The sequence below is a fragment of the Ranitomeya variabilis genome, chromosome 6, assembly GCF_051348905.1.
Source record: "Ranitomeya variabilis isolate aRanVar5 chromosome 6, aRanVar5.hap1, whole genome shotgun sequence".
Taxonomy (NCBI): domain Eukaryota; kingdom Metazoa; phylum Chordata; class Amphibia; order Anura; family Dendrobatidae; genus Ranitomeya; species Ranitomeya variabilis.
The window spans coordinates 12072279-12087087 of record NC_135237.1 but is presented as its reverse complement, the minus strand read 5'-3'; the positions used below and the strand labels follow the sequence as shown (position 1 = coordinate 12087087).

The following is a 14809-nucleotide window of genomic DNA, read 5'->3' as shown; positions in this document are numbered from 1 at the left end:
CCACCTGCAGTATCTGTGCAGCTTTCGTCGCCAGGCCAAAGCAGTCAGGGAATCACCAGGTTTGCAGTAGGAAACACTGCATGTAGGTCACCGGCAAGAATACCATCTCCAACCCTCTCTCACTCACCCATGTCCACCGGCACCACCGCTAGTTCCACGATCTCCAGGTCTCCAGTCCAGCTCACCCTACATGAGACTCTTGTTAGGAAAAGGAAGTACTCATCCTCGCATCCGCGTACGCAGGGTTTGAACGCCCACATTGCTAGACTAATCTCATTAGAGATGATGCCCTACCGGTTAGTTGAAAGCGAAGCTTTCAAAGCGCTGATGGACTACGCTGTACCACGCTACGAGCTACCCAGTCGGCACTTCTTTTCTAGAAAAGCCATCCCAGCCCTCCAACAGCATGTTAAAGACCGCATCGTCCATGCACTCAGGCAGTCTGTGACTACGAAGGTGCACCTGACAACAGATGCATGGACCAGTAGGCATGGCCAGGGACGTTACGTGTCCATCACGGCACACTGGGTGAATGTGGTGGATGCAGGGTCCACAGGGGACAGCAATATTGGGACAGTTCTGCCTAGCCCACGGTCAAGGAAAGAGTTGGCTGTAGGCGTTCGCCCCCCCTCCTCCTCTTCCTCCTGCAGAAGCAAGAGCTCGTCCACAGACCGCAGTCGCACATCCACTCCATCCGCAGCTGCCACTGTTGCACACCAGGTGTGCCATTATGGGACAGCTAGTGGCAAGCGTCAGCAGGCTGTATTGGCAATGAAGTGTTTGGGCGACAACAGACACACCGCGGAAGTTCTGTCCGAGTTCTTGCAGAATGAAACTCAGTCATGGCTGGGCACTGTACATCTTGAGGCAGGCAAGGTTGTGAGTGATAACGGAAGGAATTTCATGGCTGCCATAGCCCTTTCCCAACTGAAACACATTCCTTGCCTGGCTCACACCTTAAACCTGGTGGTGCAGTGCTTCCTGAAAAGTTACCCGGGCTTACCCGACCTGCTCCTGAAAGTGCGCAGACTTTGCTCGCATATCCGCCGTTCGCCCGTACACTCCAGCCGTATGCAGAACTATCAGCGGTCTTTGAACCTTCCCCAGCATCGCCTAATCATCGACATTGCAACAAGGTGGAACTCCACACTGCACATGCTTCAGAGACTGTGCGAACAGAGGCGTGCTGTTATGTTTTTGTGGGAGGATACACATACATGGGCAGGCAGTTGGATGGCAGACATGGAGTTGTCAGGTGTGCAGTGGTCGAAGCTACAAGACCTTTGTCAAGTCCTTCAGTGTTTTGAGGAATGCACACGGCTGGTTAGTGCAGACAACGCCATAATAAGCATGAGCATCCCCCTAATGCGTCTGCTGATGCAAAGTTTGACGCACATAAAGGAGCAGGCGTCTGCAGCCGATGAAGAGGAAAGCCTTGATGACAGTCAGCCATTGTCTGGTCAGGGCCGTGTAGCAGACGCGGTAGTGGGCGAAGAGGAGGAGGAGGACGAGGAGGATGATGGGGATGAGTACTTTTTGAATGAGGAAGCTTCTCCTGGGACAACAGAAATTAGTGGAGTTGCAAGGCCGGGTTCTTTTTTTTTAAGGGAGACAAGTGACGTAGATTTGCCTGTAACTGCCCCTCCAACCAGCACAACCGCAGATTTGACAACTGGAACTTTGGCCCACATGGCGGATTATGCTTTACGTATCCTCAAAAGGGACACACGCATTATTAAAATGATGAGCGATGATGATTACTGGTTGGCCTGCATCCTTGACCCTCGCTATAAAGGCAAATTGCAAAATATTATGCCACATGAGAACCTCAAACAAATCTTAGCAACCAAACAAGCTACTCTTGTAGACCGTTTGATTCAGGCATTCCCAGCACACAGCGCCGGTGATGGTTCTCACACAAGCTGCAGGGGGCTACATGGCAGGTGTTAGAGGTGCACAGATCAGAAGTGGCGTTGGACAGAGGGGTTTTCTGACCAGGTTGTGGAGTGATTTTGCAATGACCGCAGACAGGACAGGTACTGCAGCATCTATTCAAAGTGACAGGAGACAACATTTGTCCAGTATGGTTACTAACTATTTGTCATCCCTTATCGATGTTCTCCCTCAACCGTCATTCCCATTTGATTACTGGGCATCAAAATTAGACACCTGGCCTGAATTGGCAGAATATGCGTTGCAGGAGCTTGCTTGCCCAGCAGCTAGTGTGCTATCAGAAAGAGTATTCAGTGCTGCTGGTTCAATATTAACCGAAAAAAGGACTCGTCTGTCTACCCAAAACGTGGATGATCTCACCTTCATTAAAATGAACCACTCCTGGATTTCAAATTATTTTGCCCCACCTTTCCCGGCTGACACCTAGTTTTCCTATAAAAAGTGCTTGCTTGTGGACTGGTCTTACTGAGTGTTCCAATCTCTTAATTTGCAGCAGCTGTTTGACCAGCATACGACATGTTTACACCTCCCGCAATGTGAAAACTTTCCCCACGGGGCCGTGTGTTGTGGATTCCGTTTTTGGGCTCCCTCTGGTGGCTACAGATGGTACTGGTTGACTTTGGTTTTTGCGGTCTCTGGTTTCCACCTGTTCCATTAGGAGCTGGGAGTTCCCTATTTAACCTTGCTTCCCTGTCAGTCCCTTGCCGGCTGTCAATGTATTCAGAGTGTCTCAGTTTATCTCTTGCTACCTGCTCCCGATCCATGTGGACAAGCTAAGTTTTGATTTCTCAGTTTTTGTGTTTTGCCTTATCATATTTTTGGTCCAGCTTGCATATATGTGAATCTTGCTGCTGGTTGCTCTAGTGGGCTGAAATTACCCCCCAAGTACCATGAGTTGGCACATGGGTAATTTCAGGATGGTGTTTTGAAGGGTTTTTCGCTGACCGCCTAGATTACTTTTGTGTCCTTCTGCTATCTAGCTTTAGCGGGCCTCATTTTGCTAAATCTGTTTTCATACCTATGTATGTGCCTTCCTCTCATTTCACCGTCATTACATGTGGGGGGCTGCTATTTCTTTGGGGTATTTCTCTGGAGGCAAGATAGGCCTATCTTTCCTCTTAAAGGGATAGCTAGTTCTCCGGCTGGCGCGAGACGTCTAGAATCATCGCAAGCACGTTCCCCGGCTACTGCTAGTTGTGTGTTGAGGATTAGGACCGCAGTCAGCCCAGGTTCCATCACCCTAGAGCTCGTCCTATTTTTGTGCTTGTACGTTTAATGTTCCCCAGCCATTGGGAACATAACAGTACAGCCGGCCCGTAAAGTGTTAATTGTATGGCTGAAGCAGGAGAAAGAGAAGTCTTGAGGATTTTTTATTTTTTTTTTCTTTCCTCAGAGTTTTGTTGCCTAGCCTTTAATTGCTGTCTGGCTGCTTCTCACCTCCTCTTAATCTTTGAATGGCTTTGACCTCAGCTGTTTAACATGGATGTCCAGAGTTTGGCTTCCAGCCTGAATAATCTCGCCGCTAAGGTGCAAAATATACAGGATTTTGTTGTTCACACTCCTATGTCTGAACCTAGAATTCCTATCCCAGAGTTTTTTTCTGGAGATAGATCTAGTTTCCTGAATTTTAGGAACAATTGTAAATTATTTCTTTCCTTGAAATCTCGCTCCTCTGGAGACCCTGCCCAGCAGGTTAAGATTGTTATTTCTTTCCTGTGGGGCGACCCTCAGAATTGGGCATTTGCATTGGCACCAGGGGATCCTGCATTGCTCAGTGTGGATGCGTTTTTTCTGGCACTGGGTTTGCTCTATGAGGAACCTAACCTGGAAATACAGGCTGAAAAAGCTTTATTAGCCCTCTCTCAGGGGCAAGATGAAGCAGAGATATATTGTCAAAAATTTCGGAAATGGTCGGTGCTTACTCAGTGGAATGAGTGCGCCCTGGCTGCAAATTTCAGAGATGGTCTTTCTGAGGCCATTAAAGATATTATGGTGGGGTTCCCTGCGCCTACAGGTCTGAATGAGTCTATGACTATGGCCATTCAGATTGATCGGCGTTTACGGGAGCGCAAACCTGCGCACCAGTTGGCGGTGTCTTCTGAACAGGCACCTGAGAGTACGCAATGTGATAGAATTCAGTCCAGAAGTGAACGGCAAAATTATAGGCGGAAAAATGGATTGTGTTTTTATTGTGGTGATTCAGCTCATGTTATATCAGCATGCTCTAAACGCACAAAAAAGGTTGATAAATCTTTTGTCATTGGTACCTTACAGTCTAAGTTCATTTTGTCTGGAACTCTGATTTGTTCACTATCATCCATTTCTGTCGATGCCTATGTGGATTCGGGCGCTGCCCTGAGTCTTATGGATTGGTCATTTGCCAGACGCTGTGGTTTTACTCTAGAGCCTTTGGAAGTCCCTATTCCTCTGAAGGGAATTGATTCTACACCATTGGCTAGGAATAAACCTCAGTACTGGACACAGGTGACCATGCGCATGACTCCTGTTCATCAGGAGGTGATTCGTTTTCTTGTACTGTATAATTTACATGATGTTCTAGTGCTGGGTCTGCCATGGTTACAAACTCATAATCCAGTCCTGGATTGGAAGACAATGTCTGTGTTAAGCTGGGGATGTCAGGGGGTTCATGATGACGCACCTGTGATTTCAATCGCTTCATCTACTCCTTCTGAGGTTCCTGCGTTTTTGTCTGATTATCGGGATGTTTTTGAGGAGCCCAAGCTCAATTCGCTTCCTCCTCATAGGGACTGTGATTGTGCTATAGATTTAATTCCTGGCAGTAAGTTTCCTAAGGGACGTTTATTCAATCTGTCAGTGCCTGAGCATACTGCTATGCGGAATTATATTAAGGAGTCCTTGGAAAAGGGACATATTCGTCCCCTCTGGGAGCAGGTTTTTTTTTCGTGGCTAAAAAAGATGGTTCCCTGAGGCCTTGTATAGATTATCGCCTTCTGAATAAGATTACAATCAAGTTTCAGTATCCTTTGCCATTGTTGACTGATTTGTTTGCTCGTATTAAGGGGGCTAGGTGGTTCACTAAGATAGATCTTCGAGGTGCGTATAATCTTGTGCGGATAAAGCAAGGTGATGAATGGAAAACTGCATTTAATACGCCCGAGGGCCATTTTGAGTATTTGGTAATGCCTTTTGGACTTTCTAATGCTCCTTCAGTCTTTCAGTCCTTTATGCACGATATTTTCCGTGAATATCCGGATAAATTTAAGATTGTGTATCTGGATGATATTTTGTTTTTTTCTGATGACTGGGAGTCTCATGTTCAACAGGTCAGGAAGGTGTTTCAGGTCATGCGGGCCAATTCTTTGTTTGTGAAGGGCTCAAAGTGTCTCTTTGGAGTCCAGAAAATTTCCTTTTTGGGGTACATTTTTTCTCCTACTATTGAGATGGATCCCGTTAAGGTTCAGGCTATTTTTGACTGGACGCAACCTACATCTGTTAAAAGTCTTCAGAAGTTCTTGGGTTTTGCTAATTTTTACCGACGCTTCATAACTAATTTCTCTAGTGTCGTTAAGCCTTTGACTGATTTGACTAAGAAGGGTGCTGATGTTGCTAATTGGTCTCCTGCGGCTTTGGAGGCCTTTCGGGAACTTAAGCGCCGGTTCTCTTCTGCTCCGGTGTTGTGTCAGCCAGATGTATCACTTCCTTTTCAGGTGGAGGTTGATGCTTCCGAGATTGGAGCGGGGGCGGTTTTGTCACAGAAAAGTTCTGATGGCTCGGTGACGAAGCCATGTGCGTTCTTTTCTAGAAAATTCTCGCCCGCCGAGCGGAATTATGATGTCGGTAATCGGGAGCTTTTGGCCATGAAGTGGGCATTTGAGGAGTGGCGTCATTGGCTTGAGGGTGCTAGGCATCGTGTGCTGGTCCTGACTGATCACAAAAATCTGATTTACCTTGAGTCTGCCAAGCGCCTGAATCCTAGACAGGCTCGTTGGTCGCTGTTTTTCTCTCGTTTCAATTTTGTGGTTTCGTACCTGCCGGGTTCTAAGAATGTTAAGGCGGATGCCCTTTCCAGGAGTTTTGTAGCTGACTCTCCTGGAGAATCTGAACCTACTGGTATCCTTGGGGATGGGGTGATATTGTCTGCCGTCTCCCCAGACTTGCGACGTGCATTGCAGGAGTTTCAGGCGGATAAACCTGATCGTTGTCCGCCAGAAAGACTGTTTGTTCCGGATAGTTGGACCAGTAGAGTCATCTCTGAGGTTCATTCTTCTGCATTGGCAGGTCATCCTGGAATAATTGGTACTAGAGACTTGGTGGCCAGGTCTTTTTGGTGGCCTTCTTTGTCGAGGGATGTGCGTTCCTTTGTGCAGTCTTGTGAAATTTGTGCTCGGGCTAAGCCTTGCTGTTCTCGGGCCAGTGGGTTGTTGTTATCCTTGCCTATCCCGAAGAGGCCTTGGACGCACATTTCCATGGATTTTATTTCAGATCTTCCTGTCTCTCAGAGGATGTCCGTCATTTGGGTGGTGTGTGATCGCTTTTCTAAGATGGTTCATTTGGTACCCTTGCCTAAGTTGCCTTCCTCCTCTGAGTTGGTTCCTCTGTTTTTTCAGAATGTGGTTCGTCTGCATGGGATTCCGGAGAACATCGTTTCTGACAGAGGATCCCAGTTTGTGCCTAGATTTTGGCGGACGTTCTGTGCTAAGATGGGCATTGATTTATCTTTTTCGTCTGCATTCCATCCTCAGACGAATGGCCAGACAGAACGAACTAATCAGACCTTAGAGACTTATTTAAGATGTTTTGTTTCTGCTGATCAAGATGACTGGGTTACCTTTTTGCCGCTGGCCGAGTTTGCTCTTAATAATCGGGCTAGTTCTGCTACTTTGGTTTCTCCTTTCTTTTGTAATTCGGGGTTTCATCCTCGTTTTTCTTCTGGTCAGGTGGAACCTTCCGATTGTCCTGGAGTGGACGTGGTGGTGGACAGGTTGCATCAGATTTGGAATCATGTGGTGGACAATTTAAAGTTGTCTCAGGAGAAGGCTCAGCGGTTTGCTAATCGCCGTCGCTGCGTGGGTCCCCGACTTCGTGTTGGGGACTTGGTGTGGTTGTCTTCTCGTTTTGTTCCTATGAAGGTCTCTTCTCCTAAGTTCAAGCCTCGGTTCATCGGTCCTTATAAAATCTTGGAGATTCTTAACCCTGTGTCTTTTCGTTTGGATCTCCCAGCATCGTTTGCTATTCATAATGTGTTCCATCGGTCGTTATTGCGGAGGTATGTGGTGCCTGTGGCTCCTTCTGTTGAGCCTCCTGCTCCGATGCTGGTTGAGGGAGAATTGGAGTATGTTGTGGAGAAGATCTTGGATTCTCGTGTTTCCAGAAGGAAGCTCCAATATTTGGTCAAGTGGAAGGGTTATGGTCAGGAGGATAATTCTTGGGTGGTCGCCTCTGATGTTCATGCGACTGATTTGGTCCGTGCCTTCCATAGGGCTCATCCTGATTGCCCTGGGGGTTCTCGTGAGGGTTCGGTGACCCCTCCTCAAGGGGGGGGTACTGTTGTGCATTCCATTTTTGGGCTCCCTCTGGTGGCTACAGATGGTACTGGGTGACTTTGGTTTTTGCGGTCTCTGGTTTCCACCTGTTCCATTAGGAGCTGGGAGTTCCCTATTTAACCTTGCTTCCCTGTCAGTCCCTTGCCGGCTGTCAATGTATTCAGAGTGTCTCAGTTTATCTCTTGCTACCTGCTCCCGATCCATGTGGACAAGCTAAGTTTTGATTTCTCAGTTTTTGTGTTTTGCCTTATCATATTTTTGGTCCAGCTTGCATATATGTGAATCTTGCTGCTGGTTGCTCTAGTGGGCTGAAATTACCCCCCATGTACCATGCATTGGCACATGGGTACTCGTAATTTCAGGATGGTGTTTTGAAGGGTTTTTCGCTGACCGCCTAGATTACTTTTGTGTCCTTCTGCTATCTAGCTTTAGCGGGCCTCATTTTGCTAAATCTGTTTTCATACCTATGTATGTGCCTTCCTCTCATTTCACCGTCATTACATGTGGGGGGCTGCTATTTCTTTGGGGTATTTCTCTGGAGGCAAGATAGGCCTATCTTTCCTCTTAAAGGGATAGCTAGTTCTCCGGCTGGCGCGAGACGTCTAGAATCATCGCAGGCACGTTCCCCGGCTACTGCTAGTTGTGTGTTGAGGATTAGGACCGCGGTCAGCCCAGGTTCCATCACCCTAGAGCTCGTCCTATTTTTGTGCTTGTCCGTTTAATGTTCCCCAGCCATTGGGAACATAACAGCCGTGGTCTCGCCACTTGGCTCAAGCACCCGTTACAGAGCTGTTTGTCTGAAGAGGTGGGTGTGCCCGCTTTTGGTCGACGGCACTGCCATGGGATCCCTCATAGTACAATGTAGTGTCTCTGGCGGTGGTGGTGCGCACCCAACGTCAGACACACCGTTGTAACATGAGGGGCCCTGGGGCGGTCCCGCCGGCCACAAGAGAGTTCTCCCCGCCAGCTCAAACTGTGCTCTACCACGTGCTAAATTATCTTGCACAGCTCCACCAATTTTTAGTCTATTCGCTGACATCATTCAATGTATGGCACTGACAATAACAATTTGTAGACATCTATGATGCTACTTAAAGTAGTCTGGGTCAGTGTCCTATATTGGCACCATTTTATATTTTTACTGCCAAATTACTATGTCAGAAACTCAGCAGATGAGCCCACCCCTGTACCTAAGTAGGCCACCCTTTTTTTTTTTTTTGGTTGTTTTGCGAGACATTAACATCTATTTATATTTTGGGAGTACTGGGTCAGACACTCCTTGCAATACTCCTCCACTGACCTCAATGCTGCCTGCCTGTGTATCCATGTAACCGATGTAAATCTGCCATAAGCCTATGTTTTGTTATTTTAGGCCTTTGTTAGCCTGTCTGCGGCCCCTACTTGCATTACTCCTCCACTGACCACAATGCTGCCTGCCTGTGTATCCATGTAACCGATGTAAAACTGCCATGAGCCTGTTTTGTTATTTTAGGCCTTTGCTAGCCTGTCTGCGGCCCCTACTTGCATTACTCCTCCACTGACCACAATGCTGCCTGCCTGTGTATCCATGTAACCGATGTAAAACTGCCATGAGCCTATGTTTTGTTATTTTAGGCCTTTGCTAGCCTGTCTGCGGCCCCTACTTGCATTACTCCTCCATTGACCACAATGCTGCCTGCCTGTGTATCCATGTAACCGATGTAAATCTGCCATGAGCCTATGTTTTGTTATTTTAGGCCTTTGTTAGCCTGTCTGCGGTCCCTACTTGCATTACTCCTCCACTGACCACAATGCTGTCTGCCTGTGTATCCATGTAACCGATGTAAATCTGCCATGAGCCTATGTTTTGTTATTTTAGGCCTTTGTTAGCCTGTCTGCGGCCCCTACTTGCATTACTCCTCCACTGACCACAATGCTGCCTGCCTGTGTATCCATGTAACCGATGTAAAACTGCCATGAGCCTATGTTTTGTTATTTTAGGCCTTTGTTAGCCTGTCTGCGGTCCCTACTTGCATTACTCCTCCACTGACCACAATGCTGCATGCCTGTGTATCCATGTAACCGATATAAAACTGCCATGAGCCTGTTTTGTTATTTTAGGCCTTTGTTAGCCTGTCTGCGGTCCCTACTTGCATTACTCCTCCACTGACCACAATGCTGCCTGCCTGTGTATCCATGTAACCGATGTAAAACTGCCATGAGCCTATGTTTTGTTATTTTAGGCCTTTGTTAGCCTGTCTGCGGTCCCTACTTTCAATACTCCTCCTCCGCTGACCACAAAGCTGCCTGGGTATCCATGTAACCTATTTTAAACTGCCTTGAGCCTATTTTTAGGTATTTTAGGCCTAGTAAGCCTGTCTGCGGTGCCTCCTTGCAATCCTCCTCCACTTACCACACCAATGCTGCCCGTTTACCCCTGGAACCTATTTTACAGTGCATAGAGCATATTTTTTTATTTTATTTAATATTAATAAAGCCATGATGGACTACGCTGTACCACGCTATGAGCTACCCAGTTGACAATTCTTTTGCGAGAAAAGCCATCCCACCCCTACACCAGCATGTAAAAGACCGCATTGTCCATGCACTCTGTCAATCTGTGAGTCCAAAGGTACACCTGACAACAGACACATGGACCTGTAGGCATGGCCACGTAAGGTTGCGTGTCCTTTATGGCGCAATGGGTTAATGTATTGGATGCATGGTCCACACAGGGGACAGCCTGCTAAGTCTTTCTGCAGTCCCTAATTCAAGTTGTCCTCAACTGAATAAAGCTGAGCTTCTACCTTCTGGCTTTCGGCCTATAGTATCAGATATTAAACTGCATTTGGCCTTCAACTTTGGTTACGGCCTACTAACGGTGTCTGCCCCTGCCTGGTGTTTGTCCTCAACTGAATAAAGCTGAGCTTCTACCTTCTGGCTCTTATTAAGCTTTTTTTTTTTTTAAAAAAATTGGTGTTTAGGGCCTACTAATGCTGTCTGCCCCTCCCTGGTGTTGCCCTCAACTGAATACAGCCGAGCTTCTACCTTCTTGCTCTCATTAAGTGCTGTGTTTTTTAAAAAAATAAGTGTTTAGGGCCTACTAACGGTGTCTGCCCCTGCCTGGTGTTGTCCTCAACTGAATACAGCTGAGCTTCAACCTTCTGGCCTATAGTATCAGATATTAAACTGCATTTGGCCTTCAACTTTGGTTATGGCCTACTAACGGTGTCTGCCCCTGCCTGGTGTTTGTCCTCAACTGAATACAGCTGAGCTTCTACCTTCTTGCTCTCATTAAGTGCTGTTTTTTTAAAAAATAGGTGTTTAGGGCCTACTAACGGTGTCTGCCCCTGCCTGGTGTTGTCCTCAACTGAATACAGCTGAGCTTCAACCTTCTGGCTTTCGGCCTATAGTATCAGATATTAAACTGCATTAGGCCTTCAACATTGGTTACGGCCTACTAACGGTGTCTGCCCCTGCCTGGTGTTTGTCCTCAACTGAATAAAGCTGAGCTTCTACCTTCTGGCTTTCGGCCTATAGTATCAGATATTAAACTGCATTTGGCCTTCAACTTTGGTTACGGCCTACTAACGGTGTCTGCCCCTGCCTGGTGTTTGTCCTCAACTCAATAAAGCTGAGCTTCTACCTTCTTGTTCTTATTAAGCTTTTTTTTAAAAAAAAAAATTGGTGTTTAGGGCCTACTAACGCTGTCTGCCCCTCCCTGGTGTTGCCCTCAACTGAATAAAGCTGAGCTTCAACCTTCTGGCTTTTGGCCTACAGTAGCAGATATTAAACTGCATTTGGCCTACTAGTGTGGTTGGGCCCTTAAAACAGTGTCTGCTGCTCTTGGGTTTGCTACTCCACTGAACAAAGCAATGCCGCCTGTTTAGTCCTGTTACCAATTTTGAACTGCATTTAGCCTAATTTCTTTGGCCATATATCTGTTTCCTCCTCATCCTGCCCATTGCCCAGCCACTGCTAGATGAGTCTGCTGGTACATTGACCTAGACCACTACATTCCCCTTGCACTCTACACAGCCAGAATCTGACCCTGCTGAAAGTAAGGTTCCCCTTCCCGCATGTTATACCTCCTTACACAGGGACAAAGAGCAAGGTGCAGATGAAAGTGCAGGTTCCTTCATCAGGTGGGGAGGCATACTCGTTGGCGACGTCACTGGCACAGGGCCCCTCAGAGTACGCAAAAGTGTCACTGCTGGTGGGAGGCGCCCCCGCCATGCAAACACACCGCTGTACTTTGAGGGGCCCTGTGCCAGTGCGAACGAGTGGGCCACCCCTGCTTGCTCAGGATCACAGCACTTCCAACGTTGAAATACTTGCCTCTCCCTGCTCCACCGCCGTGACGTAGTCCACGATTCCTGGGCCCACTAAAACCTTGAACCAGCCCTACCCCCCACAACTTTTGCCAAATGACCCCCAAGTTCCAATGAACAACTATTATTATAAAGTTAATTAAGATTGACAAGCTTCAGAAACAAGAATGGAAGTTTTTGGCATTAAAATGGGCACTGTAGGTGTTTTCCTGGCCTCCACTCACTGCCGACTATGCTTCCCCATTGACTTGCATTGGGTTTCATGTTTCGGTCGATCCCCGACTTTTAGCGATAATCGGCCGACTGCACTCGACTCGACTCTGGGCAAAGTCGGGTTTCACAAAACCCGACTCGATCTTAAAAAAATGAAAGTCACTCAACCCTAATCACCATCAATGAGTTTAAATGACAAACAAAAAAATTCTAACCCTATCACTACTAAACTCTATGTGCATAATAATTTGGAACACAGTGTAGTGGCCCACTCAGTGGTTGTGAAATCTGAACGGCGCGTAGTGCGACTTCTTTGCGCCTGATGCAGCTGGTACTGCATTACTGCTGGCTGCTGCTCACACAACCGCTCCAACATATGTAACTTTGAATTCCACCTGGTGGGTAAGTCACATACGTATGATGCGATGTTCCGGAAGGCGGAATCGGCACTGCAGAGCTGCAATGCGTGATCTTGCCATGCTGGAACGCCGCAAGTGAGCACACTCTAACCGGACCTTGTGCAGCAGTGCATCAAGATCCGGATAGTCCCTCAAAAAACTCTGCACGACCAAGTTGAGCACATGTGCCAGACATGGGATGTGAGTGAGGTTGCCTAGGCCCAGAGCTGCCACCAGATTTTGGCCATTGTCACACACTACCATGCCTGGCTGGAGATTCACTGGCACAAACCACACATCGCTCTCCTGCTTGATGGCATTCCAGAGCTCCTGCGCTGTGTGGCTTCGATTCCCCAAAGAAATTAATTTCAGTATGGCCTCTTGACGTTTGGCCACGGCTGTGCTCATATCAGTCGTAACAGGTAAACATTCACGGGTCCATGTGGAGGTGGACTGTGACGGCTCCTGCAGTGCTGATTTAGAGGAACTTGAGTATGAGGAGTCAGTGTACAGACTGGATTCCTGCAATCCTTGGAGTTGGCAGAACATGTCCAGCGCCACTCGCACGATCTGTACCCGGCTTCACTACATTTAACCAATGGGCAGTGAGGGAAAGGTATCAACCCTGTCCATGGTGACTGGTCCTCGCATCGGTGGTGAGGTGGACCTTGCTACTGACGGCGTAGCACGTGTTTAATGTTTCCCTCCACATGCTTTTGCAGGGCAGGGACGGCTTGCCTGCTGAAATAAAAGCGGCTGGGCACATTGTATTGTGGGACTGCCATTGCCATAAAGTTACGGAAGGTGTCAGTCTCTACCAGCCTGAATGACAGCATTTCAAGGGACAGTAGTTTTGCAATGCCAGCATTCAGAGCCTGTGCTTGGGGGTGGTTTGCCGAGAATGGCCACCTTTTCTCCCATGCCTGTGCTACCGATGGCTGTAGAGTGGGCTGGGAGTGTGAGGATGACTGGGAATGTGGTGCTGTGGGTGGAATTACACTGGGTCTCTGGACAACAATGCCAGAGGTTCTTCCACGGCGATCCTGTGAGGAAGCCGAACCAGCTGTGTGTGAGCTGGAGGAAGAGGCAACAACACGAGCTGAAGAGGTGGTAGGTGCCGCTGTAGGTTGGCCTAGGTCTTCAGTGTGTTTTTTTAATTCCACCACGTGCTTGGTCCGCACATGTTTCCACATATTTGTGGTATTGAGGTTGCTGACACTTTTCCCTCTTTTGACTTTCATTACACAGCTTGCATTTGACAAAGCAAATGTTATCTGCAACTGTGTCAAAAAAGGACCAGGCACTGCAAGTCTTGGGAGCGCCCGTTTTGGCTTTTGGAAGAGGCATATTCCTAATAGGTGCCGAAGTGGAGGCTACAGGCAACGCAGTCTTCCCCCTCCCTCTTTGGGCCATTCGGGGAATCTCTTCCTCAGAGCTGCTCCCACCACCTTCCTGTACCTCACGCCATGATGGGTCAATGTCCTCATCATATACACTCCCCTCCTCCACCAACTGCCTCTCCTGCGTAGTCTTGGCAGCACAGTACGCACCTGAAATTGGCACCTGAGTCTCATCATCAGATGCGTACTGAGGTGTGCTGACCGGAGGCACTGGCTCACCTGCCTCTTCAGAATCAGAGAGACAAAGCTGTTGGGCATCACTGCATACTGCCTCTTCTTCCATTTCTAGAATGCTGCTTGGCTGGCCCCCTTTGCCCAAGCCAAGAGATTCAGAGAAGTAGAGATGGCTCCTGTCCTGGGCTCTCTGACTGCCTGGTCAATTTGGCAGGTGGTGAAGAGACAGATGGGTGCTCTTTAGTGCTCTGTGCCTGAGAGGATGTGGCACTAATTGAAGTTGATGCGTTAGCTGCCATCCATCCGACAACGGCTTCAATTTGTTCGTCCCGCAGCAGCGGGGTACGGCGAGCTCCTACAAAGCTGCGCATGAAGGACTGTTCCCTGCTAAAACTGGTGGACGATGAGTCACCGGTGCCCACAGCAGGCACAAAATCTCCATGTCCTCTCCCTGGTCCACGCTCACGCCCACGTGCCTTACTCCCTGGCTTCTTCATCTTGGTAGACTGATAAAGATAGGCAGAAAAGTACTAAGGGCTTAGTGTGCTTATTCCTAAACAGCTGCTAACAGGAATAAGGAACACTAATTTTATCAAGTGTGGACTAGAATTTAATATGAGCTAATGTGGCCTACACAACTGTAAAGTGGAGTGTTTGGTGAACTTTATAAACGTTTTGTTTTTTTCGCAGAACAGACTACAGAGTGAGCTGCACTCACACAGAGATGGTGCAGACAGCCGTGAACGGCGCTGCAAGGCCAAAAAAGCTCCTCTATGTAATCCTATATAGTGTTTTTTCACAATCTAGCAGGATACGGATGGAAAGCCAATAATAGG

At 47.9% G+C, this 14809-nt stretch overlaps 1 protein-coding gene across 1 annotated transcript in view; it reads right to left on the bottom strand.

The window, feature by feature from the left end:
* Nucleotides 1-14809, bottom strand: part of LOC143781301 (uncharacterized) — a 618193-nt gene that overhangs the window by 314626 nt on the left and 288758 nt on the right. The window lies entirely within an intron of this gene.